The sequence below is a fragment of the Camelus bactrianus genome, chromosome 25, assembly GCF_048773025.1.
Source record: "Camelus bactrianus isolate YW-2024 breed Bactrian camel chromosome 25, ASM4877302v1, whole genome shotgun sequence".
Taxonomy (NCBI): Eukaryota; Metazoa; Chordata; class Mammalia; order Artiodactyla; family Camelidae; genus Camelus; species Camelus bactrianus.
The window spans coordinates 10,649,302-10,674,455 of record NC_133563.1 but is presented as its reverse complement, the minus strand read 5'-3'; the positions used below and the strand labels follow the sequence as shown (position 1 = coordinate 10,674,455).

Genomic DNA, 25,154 nt, shown 5'->3' with positions numbered 1-25,154 from the left:
TGCCAACAGCAGGGACTTAATAAGTGCTTGTTTTATGAATAAATGAAAGATAAATATAACAGTGACTCTGAACCAATCAAAAAGCCTGATAAGAGAAAAAAATAAGGACAAGAAAAATATTTAAATCATGATTTAAAATTTTTTTTTTAATTTAGAGTCTTTCAGAAAACAAATCCTAATTTTAGAGTAGTTTGTAAGTTAAAAATTGGTATAGTTGCAGATTACTAAGCCCTTGTCTTTCGTTATTTTAAGGGTGAATATAATCAAAAATATAAAAGAGAGGGATTGAGGGAGAACACACCCGTACTTCAGGTGATGCCGTGGCCTTTGTTCTTCTACCCTCTGGTCAGAGCAAACCAACCATGCGAGGAGCCTGATGAAGAGACAAGCTCTTTAAGTATCTAAGGATAAATGTGAGAACCGCCCATGAGGAGAACATCAATAAGTTTTTTGCAAAATCCCTGTTTGCTCTGTATTTAAGCAATCTCCATTGTTATCCTGTCACTTATATAACTGACATAAAAAAATTTCTCCTTTAAATTTAAGAACAATTTAAGCTCAGTTCCAAACAAAATTTATCTTTGCAGGTGAATATATATGCTTTTATTGGTCAAAGATGAAATCCATGTTGCTAAACACATTTCCCTTTCTCTATGAGCCGCACAGAAACAGAGTGAAAATTGGTGTCCACTGGTTATCTCACCAAGAGTCTGGACACCACCTCCTCCTCCAACTGCTTCGACTGACTTGTTTTTATTCCTAATTACTTCCCTTTGTTTCATCTTGTATATGGAAGTCAGGCATAAATATAGGCAAATCATGTGTTAAACAAAAGAGAAAATTATTAAAAAGTCATTCCTCAAGACTCAGATCTACGTTTAAGCCCCTCTGTTAGACGCTGTGTATAGTTTCTCTCTTGATGATCTTATTTGCACTCAAGGAGATTCCAGTCTACATGCCAAACCCCCTCTCAAATTTTATCTCCAGCCCGCGCCCCTCTGCCGCTTCTAGAGCTGTACCCAGCAAGTCTCCACAACTGACTACAAGACATCTCCACCTGGATGTCTCAAAACAAACCCCAACATTTCCAAACTCATAATCCCTCCCCCCATAACTGGTGCTACTCCAGTGCCCCGAGTCAGCACAGTTAGCACCCCGTGCTAATGAGAATTGTCAAATGGCATCAAGACAGCAACCAGTACTTACCGGGCACTTCCTACCTACCAGCACCAGGCAAAACACTTCACGTGTATTAACTCACTTAGTACTTCAAAACAACCCTATCAGATGGGCAGCAGTTACAAACGAAGAGGCCAAGGCACAGAAAATGCTTCACATATTCCATGAGACACATATAATATGTATCATGTCATATATCAAATGAGTACATATATTACATGCTAAGGATGAATGTCTTCTAAGCTCTCATAGCACCTTCTTTTCAGTATTGCCCTGAGGAACGCTTTTCATTTATATCTTTCTACCAAACAAACTGCCCACTAGGGTAAATGGAAACCGTGACAGTTTTTGCTCACAACTGTATCCTCAGTACCTGGCATCTGTAAAACCTCAAAAAATATCTGTCGAATATTCTTGAATGAATAAATGTGAGGATTAATTAACTTAAATAAGACAATAAAGTTCAAGAACCTGGTTTATAATTAGTTAGCTCCCTTCATTTCTGTATTTTTTAAAACATTAATCTATTGATACATAATTTATATACAACAAAATGCACCCATTACAAGAGTAAAGTTTGATGTGTTTCTGACAAACACACACAGCCATGTAAATACCACCAAAAGCAAGATTAAGAACATCTCTGTCATCCCAGAGCCTTCCCTCACACCCAGTCCCAGTCCATCCCTACCACTGCCAGCCCTGGACAGAGGCTGCTCTGCTTCCTGTCACACTATGGATTAATTTGGCCTGATCTACAATTTCATGTGGAAGCATACATCGTGCACTGTTTTGTAACTGGCTACTTTTGCCCAGCATGTCTCTGACATCTGTCCCTGTTGTGTGAATCAGTAGCAGTTCATTCTATTTTATTGCTTAGTGTTCCACTACATGAATGCACTATGGTTTGCTTATCCATTCACCTGGTGATGGAAATTTGAATTGTTACTGGTTCGAGGCCATTAACAACAAAGGTGCTACGAACATTCCTCTACAAGGCTTTTGTGAAAATACATGTTCATTTCTTAGATAAACATCTAAAAGTGGACTTTCTGAGTTGAATGATTAGCATATATTTAACTTTATAAGAAGCTGCCAAAAAAAGAAGAAAAAAAGAAAAAAAAAAAAAAAAGAAGCTGCCGAACTGTTTTCCAAAGTAAGTATATTTTATATTCTCATTAGCAAGATACTTGAGTTCCAGCTGTCTCCACCAACACTTAATGCTGACAACCTTTTTATTTTTGCCATTCCAGTGGATTGCAGAGGTCTCTCACTTTCCATGACTAACATAGTTCAGGATCTTTTCACGTTCTTATCAGCCATTTGTATATCTTCTTTTGTGAAGTTTCTATGCAAATCTTTTGTACAATTTTTATTCAGATCTTGTGCCCTTTTAAAAACTGAGCTGACCTTACGGAGTTGTAGGAATTTTTTGTATGATCTTAATGCAATTTGAGGTGTGTGTGTGTGTATATATATATATTTTTTAACATATCTTCTGTGTCTTGACTTTTTTTTAATGGTGCTTTTGAATAGATGTTTTCAATTCTGATGTCCAACTTATCTATTTCTTTTATGTGATTTGTCTGCAACATAAGAAAAGTGTGCCTAACCCCAGGGTCACAAGGATTTATCTGGCTTGGAGTTCAGAGCTTCTTGAATTTGCGTTTATAGTATTCAACAAATTTGGAAAAAATTCATCATTTTCTTCAAAAATTTTCCTGCGTCTATCTCCATTTTTCTGAGATAAAAATGGCATGTGTGTTAAACCATCTGATACTGTCCCTCAGGTCACTGGGCTTCCATTCATTTGTTTTTTTTTCAATTGTTTTTTCCTCTGTGCTTCAGTTTGGATACTTTCTTGCTACAGCTTCTGACTGACCTTTTCTGTAAGGTAATCTGCTATCCACTTCATGAAGTGAATCTGTCACTTTAAATGTATTTTTCAGCTTTATAAGTTCCATCTTTGAAAAATTCTCTTTCCTCATTATGTTCATGTTTTCTGCTAAATCACTGAGCATACTTATGATTCACAATGTTCAACTGTTGATCACTGGATTTTGTTGGCTTGCTTTTAAGAATGTTGTGTTCTGTTCTGACAGTCAGTTAAGTTACCTGAGGTTCTGCATGTTTCATTCAGGGCTTGTTTTTATACTTTGTCAGGCTAGGTACAAAGCTTTACTCTGGGGCTAATTTAGCTCTACTGCTAAGATCTGGCCTTCTGGGGAGTCTACAGAATGGCCCGGGGACTCAGTAAGGTATTCATATGCCTTCCAGCCCCATGAGCTTTGGCAACTGTTCAGATTACAGCTCTCTAGTCATTCTTTACTGACCTTCCTACACAGATGTGGGTCTTCTGTCTAGCTCCATTCTCTCTGCCAATCTGACCTGCAAATCTAGCCAGATAAGCCTTCCCCAACTCCAGTCTCCTCAACTTAGCAAGACCAACCCGCTCTGCTTGGTTTCCTCTTCCTAAACCAGAAACCCAGAGGGACTGGAGAGCTCACTTCATTTGTGAACTGTCTCTCAGTTCTTGTGCTACCTCTGTTGTCCCATAACTGGAAGCAGTTTTTTCATACATTTCATCCAGTTTTCTAGCTGTTTATGGTGGGAAAGCAAGTATGGTACCAGTTATTCCACAGGGGCCAGAAACTGAAGTCTCCTCTAGTTTTGTTGTATGTCTTGTTTCTGGGTTTTTGCTTTTGCTATCTAATTGCTCTATTTGTTTCTATGTAGAGAGATTCCGCCACAACCTCCCAGCTTTGCTCAGCCCCATGTTTTAACATTTAATAGGAAACAGGACTAACAACAATGAACATGAGAAATGTAACAAGTCAGGCTGAAAAACGGTAGTAACACTATGTGTGTAAAGAATGGAGCACACTTGCTTTGGTAATAAGGGGGTAAATGCTCATTTTTGTTTAAAAAAAAAAAAAGAGGGATGTAGCTTGAATAAATGTCCCACACATTCATGTATGTGTCATTAATTTGAAAATGTATAGCATGCTATCATAATTGATAAAATACAAATTCATTTAAATGCATTAATAAAGATATAACAACTTGCCATCATTAATATTTCCTCAATCTAAAATAATTATATATCACACAGAACCCAAAAGAGTTTCGTAACTTTTTAAAAAAAGGGACAATTTCTAGAAAGCAGTTTGTCAATATTTATCAAAAGTCATGAAAATGGACACACCCTTTGACACAGCTATTCCAACTCAGAGAAGATACAGGCATAAACATTAAATTATTTTAGAGAACTATCATCTCTTGGGAGTGGCTTATAGATGTTTTCATTCTTTCTACATATTCCTGTTTCCTGAATTTTTAATGATGAATTACTACATGTAAATGCCCCCAAAACCCACACATACTGAAAAAATAAAAAAGTAGGGCAGTATCCTCACACTTTAAAACATTGAGAAGTTTAGAGACAGTTAAATGGCATGGTAACAAAGAACCTTGGATATAAATACAAAAGAGAAAGGCAAAGCTGGTAAGTCGTAGCTGTGTCTGCAGCATGAGATCGAGGTTAGTAAACAGCCTTTTCCTCTCACTGGGAGCTACAGCCAGAGAAAACCCCAACGCCAGCCTCAGGGAGCACAGTGCAGTGAGTGGCCAGACGCTGCGCTGAGAACGCGAGGACCTGGAACCCAATCCCAGTTCCGCACACCACTGTCTGCGTAAGTTTCTTCATTTGTAAAAAAAAAGAGGATTTGATTATCATATCCAGAATCCTTTTTAGCTCTTATATTCCATAAATCTATATTAGGTAAGGCCCAGGACTTTTGTTTTTTCTTCTTTCTTCTTAAGTCCCTCAAGTAAGTCAGGTTTCAGAATCACTGCAGTAAAGCAGGCATTTCCATGATTATACAGTGAGTTACACAGTGACTATACAGTGAGTTATATGGTAAATGTTACAAGAAATGGCAGATATTCTTTAATAAGATGGCCAGATGTCATATCATCATTATCAAGAATCACACTTGTTGGTTCTATAATGCAGGAATGATTTCTGCAAGTTTTTGCATCCTTTCTATGGCAGTTTACAAACTTAAAAAGTAAAAAGCAATATAATATATGAAATCAAGTACGGAACAAAACAAAATCTGGGTAAACTATTGCTTTGCTCAAGAAACGAATAATTTTATTTCATTTATGAAGGACAGAATATAGAGAATTTTAAATGCCCTACATACAAATAGTAGGTGGTTTTGTGACCACAGTGTAGAGTCCTGATTCATTCCCAAAACTTGAAAAATTTTTCCAGCTCTCAAAAAACTGCTCTAGGTGATAGAAGGCTGAGTAACTCACAAAAACATGCCCCTAGTCCTGGTTCTTTCTTGGAAATAAAACTCAAATCTCCCTTTCTACACTGTCATCACTACCACTGTCCTTTGTCTGAGTTTTTCTGCCTTATCCTCACAATCTCTCGGACCTCTTTATCCATCTTTACCTCAGGCCTGCCTTCACCTCTCTTTCCTACTTGCCTCTGCTCCAACAAGCCATTTTGCACAAATCAACTTCTCTTCCTATTTAAACCAACTCAAACCTCCCATAACAAAAAGATTTTCCCAACTAAGTCCAACCATGCACCAAATCCATCAATATAATCCCAGACTACTTCTCCCTCAAACTGTATGTCCATTTAAACCCATGTAATTGACTGCATTCATGCAGACATCTATTTTATGAGCCTCCCCCCTATATAGCTCTGGTTTGACTGTAATTGCTTTCAATTTAGGGTCATCTCATTCATCTCACCAAATGTTTTTGGTGCTTAAATTCCCAGAACTGTGGTAGAGAAGAAAAACAAATAAAATGTACTCCCTGTCTTGAAGGAGCTTACAACTGTGTGTGTGTGTGCAGGTCTCTGTAAGCAGATAGGTCTGTAAGTGCAGGAAGAGGTGGGGGAGAAACAATGCACATGACAAGATTCAAAAAAGTCAAGTCAGAACTTGACTGGAGGCGTAAGAGAAAAACTTATTCAAAATTTTAAACACTTCTATCTCATCTGACTGCAGTAAGTTTTTTTTTTTTTTTTTTTAAGCAGTAACAACTCTTGGTCAAAATGGAAGGAAGGAAAGGAGAGAAGGAAATCCTGGATCCAAAGCTCTGAGGCTGTTTGTTTCATTTACTGTATCACCCACTCCTGCGAATTTGAAGACTATGAATTATCTTCCCACTACAAGTGATATGAATGTAAAATAGAAACAGTAAAGCAAAAATTACCACAAAAACACAAGAGGTGGGGATAATGAATCCAAACAGACAGCTACTAGCATTTCTTTTGCGAATAGAGGTATGAGCCTAACCCAAGAGGGGGGTAACCACACAAGAGCACAGCACCCCAGGAAGTTCCAGCACTGATCGGCTTTTAATGCTTTCAAGAAACCAATACTTTGACCTCTGAAATGCAACCACCTTTCACAGTAAATTAAATTTCACAATGAAAACTGAAAGTAGTCTACATGCAAAACAACCTCCCTTTGAGTCCCTGAGAATACCAAGCTGTTTACTATAGTGGCTCATTTCAACAAGTGCAAGAAGCCACACCTCAGAGATCCGTGAACCACCACACAACCTTCCAGTTGTGGCGCACCAACTTTTAACACAACTGATCGGTACTGTTAAAAAAAAATTTGCCACAATCCATTCATCTTAAAAAGCTGCCACATCCTTCCCCCTAGAAATGTTTAACACCCCACAAAATAAAAAGTAAATTTCCTCTCTGACTGTTAAAATTCCAGCCTTCAAAACACCAGCCTCTTAATTAAGGGGATTGTAAGAGGCGCTTGCTCACAATGAAACTTGTTTAAAGGTTTCCAATAACAATGGGGGATTTTACCTTTCAATGAAGACTTTCGTGATTCACACGGAATGAAATTTTACAATGATCAGGACCTATAACTTATTTAAATAAACCTTAACTTTTGTGTTGTTTTGTTTTTAACTGAAACAGTATGTATAAGTGCTCAACAACCCTACTAAGGATTACTTGAATTTCAAGCCATAAACATAATTAAATATGAGACAACTTAACCTTTAAAAGGATGCATTTTATAAACAACTGCCTTGTTTTTACTTTCCAGTTGGCTAGAAATAAATTTGTAAAAGCCAAGCCTTACTTTTGCACAGATGCCTATCATAAAAACAGAAACATGTTAGGGAGGTTAACAACACATAATAATATGTTTTTTTTTTCTTAATCTCTTGCAATTTCTGGTAAACTAGCTGAACTGGCAGACACAGCCAGGAGGGCACTGTACACCTATTACTGAGGAATCATCAGAACTTTCTGAGCTCCCAGGCCCTTCCTCTCTGCCACAGGCAACCCAACACGGACCCAAGGAGCAAACAATTCATCCCATGTCAGGGAACCCCCTGAATCTACACTCATGGCTCCTGAAAGGTTACTTCCCTTTTCCTCTGGTATTTTATGTGTCTGGACCACAACACCACGGTCCAGTAGAAGGTGCTGATCTCTCTAACACAGCGTATTCTAGCCTGAAATTCAACAAGCCAAAGACTTTAAAACAAGTTCGTTTTCCCCAATTCGTCACTCAAGTAAGCATGAGATCCTGTTTCCTGGTAATGACAACCATTTACTGAACATGCTATGTGATAAGCACTTCAATGTGCTAGTAATTTGGTACTTGATTCCTTCAAAGATGTTACTGCCACCCACACTTGCAGATAAGAGACGAGGTAATGAAATTACTTCCCCAAGGTCATAGAACTAGGGACTATCTACATTTTACATGCTAGTTTATTAAAATACTACTCTTAACCTCTATATCCCCAACATCCAGGAGTGGGCCTGCCGCTAACAAGCCCTTAGGTATGTGTACAATAAATAAAGGATGGGCACCACATGGGGTGTTTTACAACCAAATGGTACCTCTTCTCTCCTCCAGGAGGAGTTTGGAAATGTCTGGGAGCTTTACAGCATTTCCAGTGTGGAGGCCACTACCAGCACTCAACAAATGGGAGCCAAACAAGGGACAGTCCTGTCCAAAATGCCAACAGCACCCAGAGAGAAACACTGAACTACAGGTTGGTTCATAAAGAAAATCTTTCACGGTAAAGTCAATCCACCTGTTAACTAGCTTAACTTATGAATAACTTCCTATTCATTGATAGCTTGCTTAAAACATCTCAAGACATATCAATCTCTTTCTATAAAAAAACATTTCTGCATTTACCTAGAATTCTATTTTCAAATAAACACACACCTCATTTTAGATACAGAGCTAATGCTCCATTTTCTATTCTATATAACCAAAGCACCTCTCCTTCACTGCCTGCCTGGCAGTGAACTCAGTAAATGTACAGCAGATTTACTACACATGTGAAACAGAATTCTCCTTTGTTATCAAGAATATAGTTTGCAATTTCTACTTCCAAGGATCACTAACGTTAACAAGAAATTTTAGACTGCCCTGGTTCATTGCCTGAGCTATCTTTCCAAGGGCATGAAGCTAGTGGTTTTCTACTATGTCTTAAAAACACTGATGACATGAGAACCAATCATGAATTAATTTGTAATTAAAATGGTATAAAATTTCACATCTAAAAAGGTTTACTTGGTCAGATAGACCAGAGTATGTACAAGCACAAAATTTAACTAGGAAGTACTTGGTCAGAACCATAGCTAGCCCCAAGCAGACTCAAGTTTAAAAAAGGAAGACTGTCCACTTGCGGACTGGTGGACCCCAAGGAGACCCTTCGGCAAAGGCTTGTGTTGGCATTCCAGTTTTGCTCTTTGGTGGATGCAGTTATTTCACAAGTTGTGGAAATAATTACAGAATCAGATTTTTGAAACCCAAAGGTTTCTTTTTAGATTATAAAAACAAATGTAAGTGTGGCTCCTAAGACTAATATGCCAAAAAATGAAAACGAGGACTTCCTGCCCAGTTTTAGAAGCAGAATTACACTAACCACCTAGCTCTCAGCATTTACTTTTGTCAGATCCCGAGTACTGTTTCCTTAGATTTTATCTAGTTTCTGCAAGATACACCAAAAGAGAAAAAGATTCGGGAGTTCTGAGACACAAACCTGAGGCTTGTCTTAGGCACAGTTTGAGATGTACTTGTTGCCAAAGAACCGTGATTGACACCCTCAGCGCTTTATGCCCACCTTGTAGCTCATTATCTCCTCCAGCTGAACTGTAAATGGAACAGCTTCACTCAGACTAACAGAAAAGCAGTTTTTAAAGCACTGACCACCACTGCCAAATCCCTTTGGAGCTGTCCTACTCAAAAAAGTTCACCAGAAGTGCTGAATCCAAGATTACAGTGCGCTAGGAGAAACTCACACTTCTCTCTAGCTGGGACTGTGCTACGCATTGGGCAGGTAATCAGCAGTCAGAAGATGGTGGAAGTTACGCCAGACTTGGACAAATCACTTTGTCTCTAGGTCCAAGGGTCTAGACAGGTCCCTACTGATACAACGAATGGCATTTTATCTACTTTCTCTCAAAGACCTGGGAGAACAAAATAAACACGAAAGGTAGCCCCTATGTCTATTGTTCAATAAAAATTATTCTGGAGTAGATGACATTACCAAAGGGTGAGTCTGGAAGGCCAAAACAGGTTTTTGTAAAGGAGTCTCCCATCAACCCCCAAATGCTCCAGCCTCCCCTCAAATTTCAGGACTGCACAGGAGATAGTTAAAACCACCCTCAGTGAATGGTGCAAGCAGAATCTAATCAATCTTTCCTGCCCCAACTCCTTAGCCCCTCTAAAGGTGAGTACAGTTCAACATTCTCCTTAATTCCACAGCGGAGAGATAAGGCACCCTGCCTTCAAATCCTTCAGTGGCTCCCCACTTTTTACAGGGAAGTTTACATTGCTTTGACAGATCTTGGCGGGATTACAACAATGTCCTCCTGAGGTGGTCTTCCCCTCATTCACTTTTGCACCCTCTACATTCTCAGCAAAAATTTCTTTTCAAAACCCGCATCTGACTCCCTTTGCTGCCTATCATTTTCACTGGCTTCCCTCTGCTTTCAGGATCAAAGCTCGGCTGGCCCTGACCCCAGCCTTCCCCCACCTGCCTCTCTCCCTCACTCCCTTCCGACTCAGCCATGCTATCCTCCCACAACTTCTCAAAAGCTTTAGTCCTCTTCACATCCCAGGACATGGATATATGTTGTTCCCTCAGCCTGGAATGTTTTCATTTACACCTTCACATCTTTTTCAGCCTCTTTTCAGATGTCAGCTGGAAAGTCATATTTTCCAAAAAGCCACCTTTGAACCTTCTATAAGGACCATATATCCTTTATCAACTCTTTCACACCACTATCATTCTTTCAAAGTACATTTCACACTTGCATGATTATTAACATCCATCTCCTCTGCTTGACTGTAAACTCTATGAGGGCAAAGACCCTAGCACCTTGTACCTGGTGTATAACTCAACATATATTAGTTGAATGAATAAGTACATGAATAGCATTCAAAACTCTTTATTACATGACCCCAACTTTATTTCCCACTTCTCTGCAATTAAAAACCACCGCAAACCTGGACTTTTGGCTCCACTAGACGCATTCTTTTCCCTCATCTTCAGGCCTTCCAATCCTGTGGCCTTCCCTGCCTAGAAAGTTCTCCCTCACTTTTCCCCACCTGTTCAAATCCCAGCGGCTTGCCAAGACCCAGCTCCAGTTATGTTTCCCAGGGTATTTCTTTATAATGCCAGTTCATACATCTGTCCCTGCTCCACAGTTCTGAAGCCCTTAGTATTCTTTTTGACAATCACACACAAACTTAGTGCTGCAATGTGTCGCGTGTGTGTGGCTTATCTCCCCAACATTTGTCCGAACTCCTAAGGCTCAACTCTTTACATCTGACTCTTCCACTCCCAGAGCAGTCCTATGGTACTGAGCTCTCACTGAAATACTTGATTTTTTCTTAACATACCAGATTTTTCCTCTGAAAAGAATATAGGCTTCTTACTTCTGTTTCTCAGGTGATTCAATTTGTCCGTGTGACTCTCCCCTCAAGTTCCTTTTCAGAGATTTCTTGCCTACACTCCCCCATCGTAATAAAAAATGGTTTGAGCTCTCTGGATTCTTGTTTTTTTCCCCTGCCCACAAGGACCCTGCGTCCTCTGTGAGGGGCTCCTCGACCCATTAAACTGTCATCCTCCACTCGCAAGTGCGTACACCCAGCAGAGGCCCTCGCGCTCGCTGTGACCTCACACACACACACCCCACCACCACCCCAGATCCTCATCTGGGCCACTTTGTCACCGTTCATCCCCCTCAATCAAGGGAGCGGGGATTTGCTGTGACCCCCTACCCCAACCCAAGGAGAAATGTCCTAGACCCGCAGTGTTTTTTCTGCCTCTGCCAGAGTTCCCTTAGGACCCTTTCTTTTCCCTCCTCCCAAGACAGAACCTAGGCCTAAGGTAGCGACGAACGGGAGCGGAGAAACCAGACATAGCCACCCACTCGGCTCCAACGCCACAGCCTCGGCCCCCGCGCCCGCCCCCATCCCTCCCAGGCGGCGACCACAGCGCAAGCTTCGGCCTGGCCGGGACTCCCTATGGGGGTAGCCATCGCTCACTGACCCAGGGAAATGTCAAACGAGGAAGTGGCAGCAGTAACAGGTACGGAAGCGGACAGCTTGGCAGACGTTAACGGCTCAGCGCTCCATCTTTCCCCGACCTAAGCTCCGGCCTCACGGCTTCCTCGACCCCAGCGCCCACGGAGCGAGTCACGTGCCCACCGGAGCAGTCAGCTGACCGCGGCCCGCGCCGCTCCGCCTCCGTGCGCGCCACTGCGCAGCCGCCGCGGCAAGCTCGCCGAGGAGGGGCGGGGCTGGGAGGCTCCGGAGGAGCCAAGGAGACCCGGGAGACGGGGCAGGCGGCCGCTGTTCCGGGGTGGGTGGGGCTTCCGCTGCTCCCGGCGTCCTGGCGGAGTCTTGTCCGCCGCCTGTGAATTTCACTGCCACAGTCCCTAAGGTTACCCCATTTCAGGTTTCTGCGGGTCCGAATCTTTGTCTCTAGCCCCTAAACAGGTTTCTTCACTCCGGGCTTTCTTCGGAAAGCCCCGTTTTCTGAGTAATATTACTTAAGAGTTGGCTTCAGCCGCTGATACACATTTTCCTTCCTGTCCATTTCAAGTTAATTCCATACGTGTTCATGGAGCATTTACTGTGCGCTCGTCATTGTGCTAATAATGTTTTTAGGATCGTCTACCGGAGTGAATCACTCCTTGCCACGAGAGAGCTTATCTAGTTCAGGGGTATGTGGGGCGTGTGGTAAACATCACATATAGTTGAAATCACAGTAGATAATGGGACCACGGACGGTTTTACGGCAAAGACATGGACAGGAGACAGCAAATACTTTCGGGGAGAGGGGAAGGTAGCAAGCCGTTCTTGTGAGCCCTGCATAATTCATTGGCTTGGAAGGGTAGATGGTTTTATTCTAGAGGTAGTATAGTTTTAGAAGCGGTAGAGAACTTTGTGAGTTTCTAATTCAGTCCTTTTAGATTTACACTTGAGGAAGGTGAAGAGCCATAAGTCACAGAACTGCTTAGCACAAGGGAAAGTATATACCTGGTTTTAAATCTTGGCTCCACTGCTGACTAGCTGGGTAACCTCCCGGCTCAGTAGTTCAGCTTCTTCACCTGTAAAAGCATGGTAAGAATACATACCTCATAGGGGTATTGTGAGGATTAATGAAATGTACATTTGGCACAGTGCCTGGCCTGGCAGACAGGAAACAGCCAGTAAATGGCTGCCATTATTACTATATATTATAGGATTCAGGTTTTCAGACCTCTGTTATACCTTTTCTGCTGTTGTGTCTCTGCAGAAATTCACCACAGAATTTCTTAGAGCCTTAGTAATACATTAGACAGAAAGTAACAACCAACCAAACTATCCCCAACCTGCTGCTTTTCACCGATTTTGGATGAAGCTCAGGCAATTCCAGCAACCAATTCCATAACACAGTTTTGGAAACCTGTCAGGAATTCCAAAGGCTTTATCTGGCATCAGAAGTTGGCCCAGAGGCAATATTTTGTTAGACCTGTACCGTCCAATAAAACTTTCTTCAGTGGCGGAAATGTTATTCTGTGTTGTGCATATGGTATCCACTAGAGTTATGTGGCTACTGAGAACTCGAAATATGGCTAGTGTGACTGAAGAACTGAATTTTAAAATTTATTTCACTTTAATTAATTAAAATGTAAATACAGAAGGCTAGGGACAACTGCTTTGGCCAGTGCAATATTAGGGTCTACATTTGAAACCTTTGGGTTTCTTTATGCTTGTGTGTGGCCCTGTAGCTGAATTCTCATCCGGTTTTAATTTTTAAACCAATAGCACAATAGGAATCAAAGTCATGTTTCACCCCCTCAATATTAAAAATATTGGTACTTTAGAAAGTTGGTACTTTAGAAAAAGAAATGTCCTTGTTTATGAAAATATTTTGATAAGCTAGTGGAGTGGAAGATAAACTGAGAGCTTGGGTAAATGGAGACAAAGAAACCAAAGACATAACTAAACTAGCTTCCAATAGAGATTGGAAAGGAACAAAAAAATGGAGGGGTGTAGGGGATGAAGGCATTTGAGGAAGCATCAGGCATAGAGAGTAAGGAAAGAAAGCAATATGATAAAGAGTGTTTATAACGCTGTTTGAAATCGCCTCAATTGCTATGATGTAAATCTTTTGCTGTCTGTCCAAACCTTTAATGAACTCAAATGCTTTATATGAGCTATCTTTTTGGTAGAAATATGCTCTCCAGTTTACATTATATGAAGAGCACAGACAATAAGAACAATACTAAGACCACAACACACAAATAAGCCAAAAGGACAAACAACAGAAAAAAAAGACATACCACTGGCCAAAACATATGGGGAAATGTTGACTCTTACTAATGTTCAAAAATATAAAAAAGATAACATAAATGTACATATTTATTAAAATATGTAAATAATATACAAAATAAAACCCATATTAGCAAGGATAGAAATACATCATAGCTAATGCTGGTAAAGGTGTGATAAGATAGTTTCTCACATCGCTATTGGAAATGTCAATTGGTACAACTTTTATGGTCAGTAATTTGACAGTATGGATGAGAAGCCTTAAAATTCTCTTCCATTCTGATCCATTCCACATTAGGGTAGAAATAATGGAAAAGGCAGGAAAATATTTATGCAAAATATGTTCATTACATCATAATGTCTGTTTTCATTCATCAACAATATTAAATGTTTAGTTGAAGAACTAAGCACCCTGTGATGGTGAAGTGTTGAAAGTGATTTGAGGTTTCTATCTGGAATTTTTAGAGTTTAATGTTCAGGGTTAATGAATAGAATACACTAGACCAGTGGTTCTCAACCAGAGGATATTTGGCAATGTCTGGAGACATTTCTGCTTGTCACAACCTGCGGGGAGAGAGATGCTACTGGCCTCTAGTGAATTCAGAGTAGAAATCAGGAATGCTGCTAAACATCCTGTAATGCACAGGACAGCCCCACAACGAAGAATTATCTGATCCAAAATATCAATAGGGCTGAGGCTGAGAAACCTACTACTGGACTCGTGATGTTCTGAGTCCCAGTCCTTGATTAACAACATAGCATACTGTCAGTTTTTTAATCTGTGAAATTGAGACATTATCTACCTCTATTGTTGTAAGAATTATATGGAATTATGTAATAAATTATGGTCACACTGCTACTTTAAGATGTCAGCTAGGCTCACTCACTAGCTTAGAGATTGGCTCCTGTATGCCAGCCTCATAGTGAATTCCTGACTTGTCACCATCACATATTTCTACGTATCATGCTCCTTGCCTGGGAAGAATAGAAGTGGAAAAATATTTTATCAAGAAATGCCAAGTATTGAATGAATCACAGCTTTTTAAAACATGTTTTCATTTATTCCTGTTATAACAATTAATACATATTAATTATTTATAATTAATAAGTAGAAAGCATGGATAAGCAGAAAGAAGAAAATAAACATCATCCACTATTTCATGACTCAGGGAAAATCACCTGGATATGTCCTTCAAGAATATTCTATTCAGGAGGAATGGGAAAATAAAAAATAAAATATGCAATGAAATACTATTCCTATCTTGAATATGTGACACAAAAACACTTGTAGGTAAAGGAATATGTTAAAGCTATAGGAGAATTAAAGAAGGTCATAAAACCCTAGATACAATGTAATTCTTTTTAAAATATATGCTTGTGCCTGCATGTCTATATGTACCTATAAAAAAACTGAAATAACACAGTATTTTTTGATTATAGATGGTTTTTGCTCCTGTCTTTTTTTTTTGTATTACACCATGCAAGTGTCATTCAATTAGCTTATATGACTTAGGTTACTAATAAGGAAATAATGGCTTTCAAAGCGTACTGTACAAAGAAAATAATATTTCCTTGAAAAATTTAAATTTAACAAGAATAAAGTTTGGTGCCTTTGGTTGGCATTCAATCACCATAAAACAAAAACAAACAAACAAATAAACAACCAAAAATAGTATTTCTATTCAAATTTTTAAATTTTTTTGTGGGGGAGGTAATTAGGTTTTACTTATTTGTTTATGTTTTTTTGGAGAAGGTACTGGGGATTGAAAGGACTTTGTGCACACTAAGCATGCGCTCTACCACTTGAGCTATACCCTACCCCCGCCCCAACTATTTCTATTCAAATGCATGCGTGTATACAACTTCTGTGACAGGCTCAGGGCAGCAGGTTGAGAGGATCTGTGTCTAACTTCCCCAGAGCAGGAGTCGAGAACATCCGTCCTCCTGGACCCCCAGTTGGGCTGTCAGCTATGAGGTGTCTCCACTGTCTCCATGCCATCCCCTGCTGTTGAGCAGGGCCACCACTAATGCCTCCCCATCTCCGAAGCCTTTCTGACCCCCAGAATCATATATAACAACAACAGCAGCTGGACTTCAACAGCACGTAGCTTTGAGTCCAGCCCTGTTCTGTGTGAGTGCGTGTGCTTTACATTTAATCCTCACAACAGCCATCTCTGAAATGTGTATTATATTATCCCCATTTGACATATGAGGGAACTGAGGCACAGGGTGATTCTTGACCAGTTAGTAAGCGGCAGATCTGAGTTCTGAACTCAGGCTGTGTGGCTCCTGGGTCCATGCTCTGAACCTCTGCCGCATAAAGCCTCCCTTTGCACTGTCTCCTCCCCACACTCCTTTTGCGCTCTGAATTTCCATGGCACCCTTACAGCATTTAGCTAATTTCATTTACCTTTTATCAACTTTACCAAGACCACATTTTACTGAAGAGTCTTAAATGTGCCTTGTGCAGATTAAGCATGCAATAGGTGATAACTAAATAGATTTAACAACTAAAGGGAAGGCCAGATTTTTAAACATTATGTGACAGAGAGAAAGGGAAGAGGTTATCTGAGTAATTAAGCCTGTTGGTTCTTTTTGTCTGTTTCCTGTAATCTTGATCCCTGAATTAATAAAATTATCATCTTTGTCATTATCTCTTTGGAAATGTTATGAAACGTTCTTGGGAGTGGGAAATGGTTAGGGGAGGAAGAAAATAAATTATTTTTTAAAGTAGTTCTGCCCTCTCATCTTCATTTCAAGATTTTGCTCCTTTTTTGTTTTGGGTTTTTTTTTTTTTTTTTTTTTTTTTTTTTTTTTACTATTTTCTAATTTTCACAATCCAGCTTTAAATAACAAAATGGGAAAGATTTTGAACAACTACTGTTCTATACTAAGTAGTTGCCTATGGACTAAATCTATTTAAGTTTCATTTAATTTATACTATCAGCCTAAAAGTAACAGCACAGGAAGTTAGTATTCAGTAGTTATAATCAAGCAATTAAGGAGGGAGAATCAAAAAACATGCCCCCTAAACTGATGTATTTAATAATTTATAAACATCTTCTCATTAGTCTATTTTTACACCTAATTCCTCAATCTACAAGCATATATCTTTCAAAATAGTTAATAATACATAGGGCGACTGATTTACTGAGGAGAGACTATGTTTAAAAAATTATCAATGGAAATAATGAACACGTTAAGTGCCCTTTGAACCTTTCTATCTCAGCCTTTATAATTTTATTGAATGTATTTATTTATGTGACTCCTGTAGGGAAACAATTCTTCATGGATTGCTCTCACATTTCTGCATGTCTTATGAGTAAAGGCACTGATTGCCTTTTTCCCAGACCCAGAAACTACATTTTCAAAGATGTTTGTATAGCAAACTTCATTGAAAGATAGAAATGTCTCCTTCTGTAGCACTAGGCAGCCACATTTACTGTGCAGTATGAAAGACGTGGGTTCCCTGAACTCAAGGTAATTCTCCAGTAATGAAATAGACTGTGTCCCTGCCTCCATCTGGGCCCATCCAGGTCCTGCTGCGGGAATAGGGCAAAGGGGAATTGACTCAGAGATGCTGCTGCTCAGGCTGCTTGCTGTGCTGTGAGTAAAAGTCTTCTGCCTCTGACCCAGAGGTCTTGTGTCTGCTACCAGAATCTATGAAACTGTGATGGACCAGGCTAACTTGATGGGTAAAATCTAAACCCTTTCCAGTCCCTGATAGTGTTGATGACAAGGATAGGATACGTCAGAGAGTTTTCTGGAAGAGAAAGGATGAGCATCTCATAGATCATTTAATGGAATTTGCAAGAAGTCCGAAATTGATCGTAAGCTAAATTGTATGATCCCTGGGAGTCAGCTGTGGACTAGATTGTGAACGGTCAGCTGAGCAACAGTTGTTCCTCCGCTTTACTGCCTGTTCATGAAGAAAACTGGAGAGACGGTTGCAGGCTATGCAGTCTTAAAAACTCCAAATGAGGCTGTAGTTGCTACGCTACTAACTCTCTCCTTTCTGGCAATCAGCCTCAAGCCTGCCCCTTATAATGACCGGCACTCATATTTGTCCTGGGCAGGCAGAAGGTCCTGCCGCCTGGTAAAGAACAGGTATGGAGATCACAAGGATAATAACCACTTGGTTGAGTACTCGACTCACCAAGACTCCCTACAGTGGCCTGTGTGGGCCAAAGTGGGGACATGATGAGTCACTGTAAGTTTATAAAATGCCTTGTCTCTCGTGCATGACTCTTCCAGAGGAAAGGTCTGGGTGAGAGTAGGGAATGGTTGGGAAAAGGTGAAGGTATAGCTACTGGAATGGGAAACACTGAATTCATGATGATAGAGGGAGAACAACCCACCACCTGAGCAGGTAATGCCTTAGACCTCAGCAGGGGTCGGGAAGGAAGGACCTTAAGGACCTTTGTCCTTCGGAATTACCCCTGGAGCCTTCCTCAGGAAGGAAAGCATCTTAGCGTGATTCTCCTATACTGTGGCATGTATCTTGTTTTAACTCATCTCTGGGTCTGCCATCCCCTGCCAGATGGCTCTGAGCACGGTTTGAGGTTTGATCCCCATTCCCCTTAACCTAAACAAGACGTCACTCTTAAATAGCAAGGGACGTCCCCACCTCCTGCACCTCTGACACAGAAGCCCTGTCTACACCTCTGGATGTCTTCCCACCCCCATTCCTACAGCCTTTGCTCAGTCATTCCTTGGGATAGATAAATGCCACCTGCCTCGTTACATGGACAAACAGGAGAGTTTAGTCTGACTGCCCTCAGGCAGCTTCTCCATTAACAAGGACTAGACTTGCTCATTCAAAGCAACCTGAGACCCCTGAGATTTAATGTCTGCTGGAGAGGCCGTGTTGTGGATACTGCCCACGTGTGACTCTTGAACAGCACAGGTCTCACTTGAGAGGCGCCAGCAGTTGTAACTCTTTCTTTCCGGGGCTACCACATGCGCTCCCAGGACTGTACTGCTTACATGGTAGCCAAGCATTGTCTCAACTTACTCCCTAAAACATGGTGACCTGCACCTTACAGGTGATTGTAAGAGACCTTCAAGTGTTTAATGAAATGCCACTAGTAGATCACATAGCTCTCAAATATGGGCCTGAAATAAAGCTTCCTTTGATTACCTGGAAGAGCTTCCCAAGGGATAACTGACTCATTATTTATGCATAATCTGCGGCCAGTTATTGCTCCAATGGAAGCCGTCCAATCAAAAAGAAAGAACAAACAAAACAGTACAAAATTTGTCCCTGACCTTAGCTAAAGTGATCAAGGACACCACCTTGGCTCTGGAAAGCATTCAGGTCAGCCTCAAATGACTGGCCAGGGATATCATAGATGGTAGAATTGGTTTAAACTTCTTCCTTGTGGGTCAAAGCAGAGTCTGTAGGATTGCTAATAAATCATGCTGGGCCTCCATTAATGCCTCAGGCTAAGGGGAAAGATCAATAGAGAAGCTTAAAGAGAGAGCCCCAGGACTCTTCTTACGTTGGACCCTGGATTTGCTCAGTGGGTTGATTCTGAGACCCTGGGGGGCATAGCTGAGGTCCTTGCTGCAGGCTGGCCTCCTCCTGCTGCTAGAGTCCTGTTCAGAATAGCCTTCGTAAGTTACTGTATGAAACAAATTGAACAGATTTGGCCCCAGTCTCTGTCAGTTAGATTAATCAGAGTAGCCCCTGGAGTGGCACATTTACAGGGAAATTCACCAGAAGGTGAGAGAGTGTAGAAACCAGGGGTGGCTATTGCTGGGAGACAAGGCTTCATGGGTTTCTTGCATTTCTGCTGTTGTTCTGGATTCTCTTTTCAAGGATGTTTACATGACAAACAATGTTGAAAGGTAAGGATAGTATCTCCCTCCAGAGCAAAAGTCAAGTAAGCACTTTTTTAAAACCAAATATTCATTTTGGAATAGTTTTAGTTTTACAGAAAGGTTGTGAAGATAGCAGGGAATTCCCAGGATCCCTCCACTGAGTTTCCACGAGTGTCATCATCTTGTATTAGTACTGTGCATTTGTCTAGGTGAGCTTCTGTGTGGTCTAGTCTGAAAGACGTGGGTTCCCTAAGTTCAGGATCCTCTCCTGTGATGCCACTGTGTCCAGGCATCCAGCTGGGTCTGTCCACATCAACCCTGTGGGGCTCAGAGGCAAGGAGACCTGATGTAAATATGGTTATGCTCATGTTGCTTACCATGTGAGGAATCATAAAGTCCTTTTTCACTGACCCATGAGATTTGTGTCTTATATGAGCATCCATTAAAATATGGCAGACTAACTTGTTAGCTTGCAAATGGGTAAAATGCCAAACCCCTCACATTTTTGACAAAATCCCTCTCCCTCCACCAATTCAACACCTTGAAGACATGGGACAAGTTCCCGTTTGATAAATATATATTGAACTGAACTGAAATGGGCTAATAATTTATTTTAATGATTGTGGAGGATAAATTTGACGTAAGAGGTCAGGCTGGTATCTGCAGAGAACTTGGTCATATCAGTCAGTCTTTGCCTATTAATTGAAGGGGGAGGGAACACGCTCTACAGGCCCATGGGGGTAAAGCAATCCTTGGGGTGAAGGGGAGAGAAAGGGGAGTGTGGGGAGAGTTGGACAGGTAAGAGCCACCTGCAAGGTGTGAGAGAATTCTAGGCCCATTGATGAAACCTGGTGTCTGGAGGAGGCAGGTATCACTGCCATGTGGTCACCAGGGTGCACAAGGAGGACTGGAACGTGCAATAAGCCACCTCAGTAGAGCAATGACAGGCAGTCCCGGCAGACATCCCATGAGGCCCATGAGCCTTTGGAAGGACCCTTGCTTTGGCCTGGAGTTCTGCAGTGGAGTTTTAGTCCTGAAAATACAGTCCCCAAAGGAATGCATGATATGGGACCTGGTTTCCAAAGTAGGAATCCTCCAACAGCATGGGGATGAACTTTGGAAAGTATAATTAATATCATAATATCATTTTATTGGGGGTGGGGAGACATAATGCATTTAATATAAATTAATATCTGATGGAATATCCTTGGCATAACTGATTCCCTGGGGCCATGAAAGTTTTGTGATATGAGGGGTGAGCATGGGCTGGAGGAAGGGAAGGCTGTAAATCATGTTCTTAGAGGGACAGGATATTAGACAGGGACTTGAAGCAACGAGTAAATTGAATCTGGCTCTGCCACTTGCAACTGTGTTTGATTCCCAGTTTTCTCATCCATAAACCCCACAATGGGCTTATTAGGAGAATGAAATGAGATAATGCATTTAAGCAAGCATCTGGCTCCCAGTGACTCCCCACAAAATGCTAGCTACAATGATCATGCTCTTTTATGAATAGAATTGAAATACAAGGAAGGGGATTGATCTCAAAAAGGCTATAGCCGAATTACTAGAATGGTAACCGGTTAGTGGTCATGAATCTCAGCGTGGTGAGCTGGAGGGCCTCGCATCTCTGCTCCCTATGGGTTGGTCTCATAGACAGAAACAGAGCCCTGAGACTCCAGGAAAAAACTGTCACAGAAGCTGAACAGAAGCAGTGCCTAAAGAACCAAGTGAATGATCATAACCTATTTTGTACTGACACAAATACACACACACACTTAAAAAATTTTAAACTTTCACGTTTAAAAGTTAAAGTATTGCCAAAGATTGCACCAAAACAGTCCCTGATGTTAATAATTCCCCCACGGTATCGATTCACTTTCAGAGCACCTAGATATAGCTAATATTGCATAAGGGCATATGAGGTGATCTTTCAGGTTTAAAAAACCCTATAAAATTAAATCCAGTTTCTATGATACTATCAAATCCACCACGGGATACCAAAGGAAAAAAAAATCCCCCCAACTCCATCAGCTGTACGATCCAGGGAAGATACCAAGTTCCTAACTTGCTGAGTGATATTCATTGTGGCATCTCATAAGTTTTGAGGTTTGAGATAATGAGAGTGAGAGTGTTTTGAAGTCAGACTTGCTATATAATTTTTATTATCATTATGATTGTTATATAAGCTCTCCAAGTAGGCTTTACATGTATCCAGTCTAAAGTGGTGTATCAGTACTAGTGCATTCATTGAGAAAATGAAATACATACACACACACATACATACCCCAAGCAATGGGAGCGACTGCAACCCAGAAGTAAAAGGAAGAATTAAGAAAGGGAGATAAACACTAATGTGATATAAATGAGAATGACATTGGCAACATGAAAGCAACTGTGAGTGAACTTGCTGGTTGGAATTTCTTTAGACAGTTAAATAAGAGCTGTAGAAAACTAAGGCTTTTTTTCAATAAACATAAATTTTACGATCAAGGAGGATATAATAGTCTCCCTACACCTATACGTTTGCTGGGGACAATAAGTCGTAAAGAAATCCAGGGTGGAAAAATTGGTGTTGTGGAAGGATAAATATGGGCAGAGGTTTTCCATTCATTATTAGAAAGCAACCCGATAATTTTACATGATCGTATTCTGAAATAAATAAATAAATTCAAACTTGGAAACACTGTTTAATTAAGACATAATTCACCTCTCCTTCATCAGTCAACAAAGGGAAATGGTGCGCAATGAGTTTCTTTTTCTTACATGTGGTTCTCTGATAAGGACTACAGATCCTAGCAACCAGAAGTATCAGAAGGTAAATTGCCAGTTCTTTTGGTGGGGGGGCAGGGGGAGAATTAGGTTTATTTATTTATTTTAATGAAAGTGCTGGGGATTGAACCCAGGACCTCATGCATGCTAGGCATGTGCTCTACCTCTGAGCTATACTCTCCACACCTAGTTCTTTAATTTGATGATTCATTAAATGACTTAAAAAAAAATTTATCTACCTTCCTCAACCAGTTACACTCCCTAAACCCAGTGGAGCTTGTGCTGGAAACCCTTAGGATTCTTGTTAAAAATGCAGGTAACTGGAGCCCATGAAAAACATTGAATCTGAATTCCAGAGTTGTGGGCTTGGTATCTGCATTTTAGTAGAACCACCTGAAATTTGATAAATCATTGATCTAGAACTTGTTAGCAGTCCTTCTTCTGAATCTCCAAGGCATGGCTATATTATTCATTGAGCATTTAAGGTGTGCCAGTACCTATTCATTTATCCAAAAAATATTTTTTAGGTGCCTATTGTATGTCCAACACTGTACTAAAAACTCTGTAGTCATTTTTTTGGTGTGTCTACCATCAACTGGATTAAAAGGCCCATTCAGATAGGGACCCCAAGTAAACATTTCTTATAACCCTCCATTGGAGGGCTGATAATGTACCCTCCATTTAAGAGTGGCCACCCAGGTCCATTTCCTCCTTCTTCCTTTCAAACAGAGTCATTTTGTTTAGGGACCCATCCGTATAGCCAAATATTTCAAAGGATATTGTGAGAAATGGGTCTGATTCTTCTGAAGGCAATGCCATTTCCCTCCCCAGGGATTGCATCACGTATCTGCAGGTGACCTAATTCTGGCCAGCGAGGCATGAGGGTAAGTCTGCTGCAAGGCCTCTCTTCCTCACTCTTGGGAGAAAGCAACAGGAAAAGGTAGTCTCTCTTTTTCTCCAAATAGTTCTATGTACTTCTGTTGTGACCTCTGGAACTGCTGCAGCCCTCTTGTTACTTCCCTGAGGAAGAAGCTCCCATTGGGGACAGCCAGGAAAAGAAAAAAAACAAAAAAACAAAAACAAACCTAGGTCCTTAATTACTTTGTTGAGCTGCTAATCAACCAACTGCAATGTTCACTCTGTCTCAGGACTTCTAATTTATTGTTAATACCGGTTTGAATCTGTGTTTCCTTTGCTGCCAAAGCATCCTCCCTGATACTCAGTAAGTGTCAGTTCACGATGATGTTGACAATGACATGAAAAAGCAAAATGATAGACTTGCTGCATTCCAGGATGGTGCTACTGGCCATGATTGAGATTTATGTGTTGGGATGTGAATAAAAATATAAATGCAAGACCCACCATCTCTACTACATGGATCTACCCTCTTTTCCCTAGGCCCCAATAACCTTCTTATGTGCCATCCAGAAGCAAGAAGGTCAGGAGAAGGTGACTGGCCCCCACAAATGTCTGGTGGTCACCACTGTCCTCTCCCTTTTTGACCACCTCCCACCCCCTTGCTTCAACCTGTCTCCTCTCTTGGTTTACCAGACACTTGCTTTTTATGTCACTTTTCTTCCTGCATTTCCAACCTGCCCTCCCTCTCCATCTTCCTCTACCCACAAAGGGTGGGTTTTCCAAAGAATGAACTCTCCATTCTCTGTTTCTTCCATTCAACTAGAGTTGAAGCTATTTACTCATCCCGCACTTGCAACTGCTTAGTGGACGGTTTCACCTAGATGTTTCACTCCAATCAAAAGCAATGTGTTCAAAGTCAGACCCACCAATTTACATCTGAAAACCATCTTCTTTTTCTGAAAATGAAACTATTATTCTATCAAGATGAATACCTTGAGTTCCTCTTGGATTTTCTCCATTTTCCTCATAATTTTCACCTGGCTCCCAGTCCTAACAAATCCTCTTGCATAACTTGTCTCACATATACCCCTTCCTTTCTGTTCTTACAGCCTCCACCCTGGTTCAGGCTCTGACTTTATCACTTTAAACCGGGAATGCTGCAATATCACTAAAACACACTCCCTTCCATGCTCCCAGCTGCCCTGTCCCCAAGCCTTCCTACATACCCCAGACCACCTCTCTGGTCAGAAACCTTCAGTGAGTTCCCACTGCCTTTATATTTGTGTCCAAACTCCCTGGTCTAGCAAGGCTCCAAAATTAGACCCAAAGTTGCCCTTTCAGGCATGGCTTCAAATATGCCTCTTACAAACTCTTCAATTCAGACAAGCTAGTTTACTCCTCATTACCCACATACCCCTTATAGTTTCCTTCCCTGAGCCTTGGGTTCATGTAGGACGGCTCTTTGCCTCCTCACTGTCTCTGTCTGCCACAACTGAATCTGTTTTCCAAGGCCCAAGTAACAGTCTGAAAGTGTCCAGACCATCTCCTATGGAAGTTTTTCATAAAAGTAACAGCGATGATTTAAAACAGTAGCTACATACAATGAGGGTTTACTCTGTGCCAGCCACAGTAATGTCCCCTTCTTGTAAAAGGTGGGTGATACAACCT

At 40.9% G+C, this 25,154-nt stretch overlaps 1 protein-coding gene across 1 annotated transcript in view; it reads right to left on the bottom strand.

Annotated features, from left to right (window-relative positions):
* The window catches only part of ATP6V1C1 (ATPase H+ transporting V1 subunit C1), a 42,495-nt gene extending 30,555 nt beyond the window's left edge, over positions 1–11,940 (bottom strand). Inside the window, exon 1 of the mRNA XM_010955791.3 lies at positions 11,764–11,940. The gene's annotated coding sequence lies outside the window, so the exon portion shown is untranslated. The remainder of the gene's footprint in view (positions 1–11,763) is intronic.
* Positions 11,941–25,154: the final 13,214 nt, after the last annotated feature.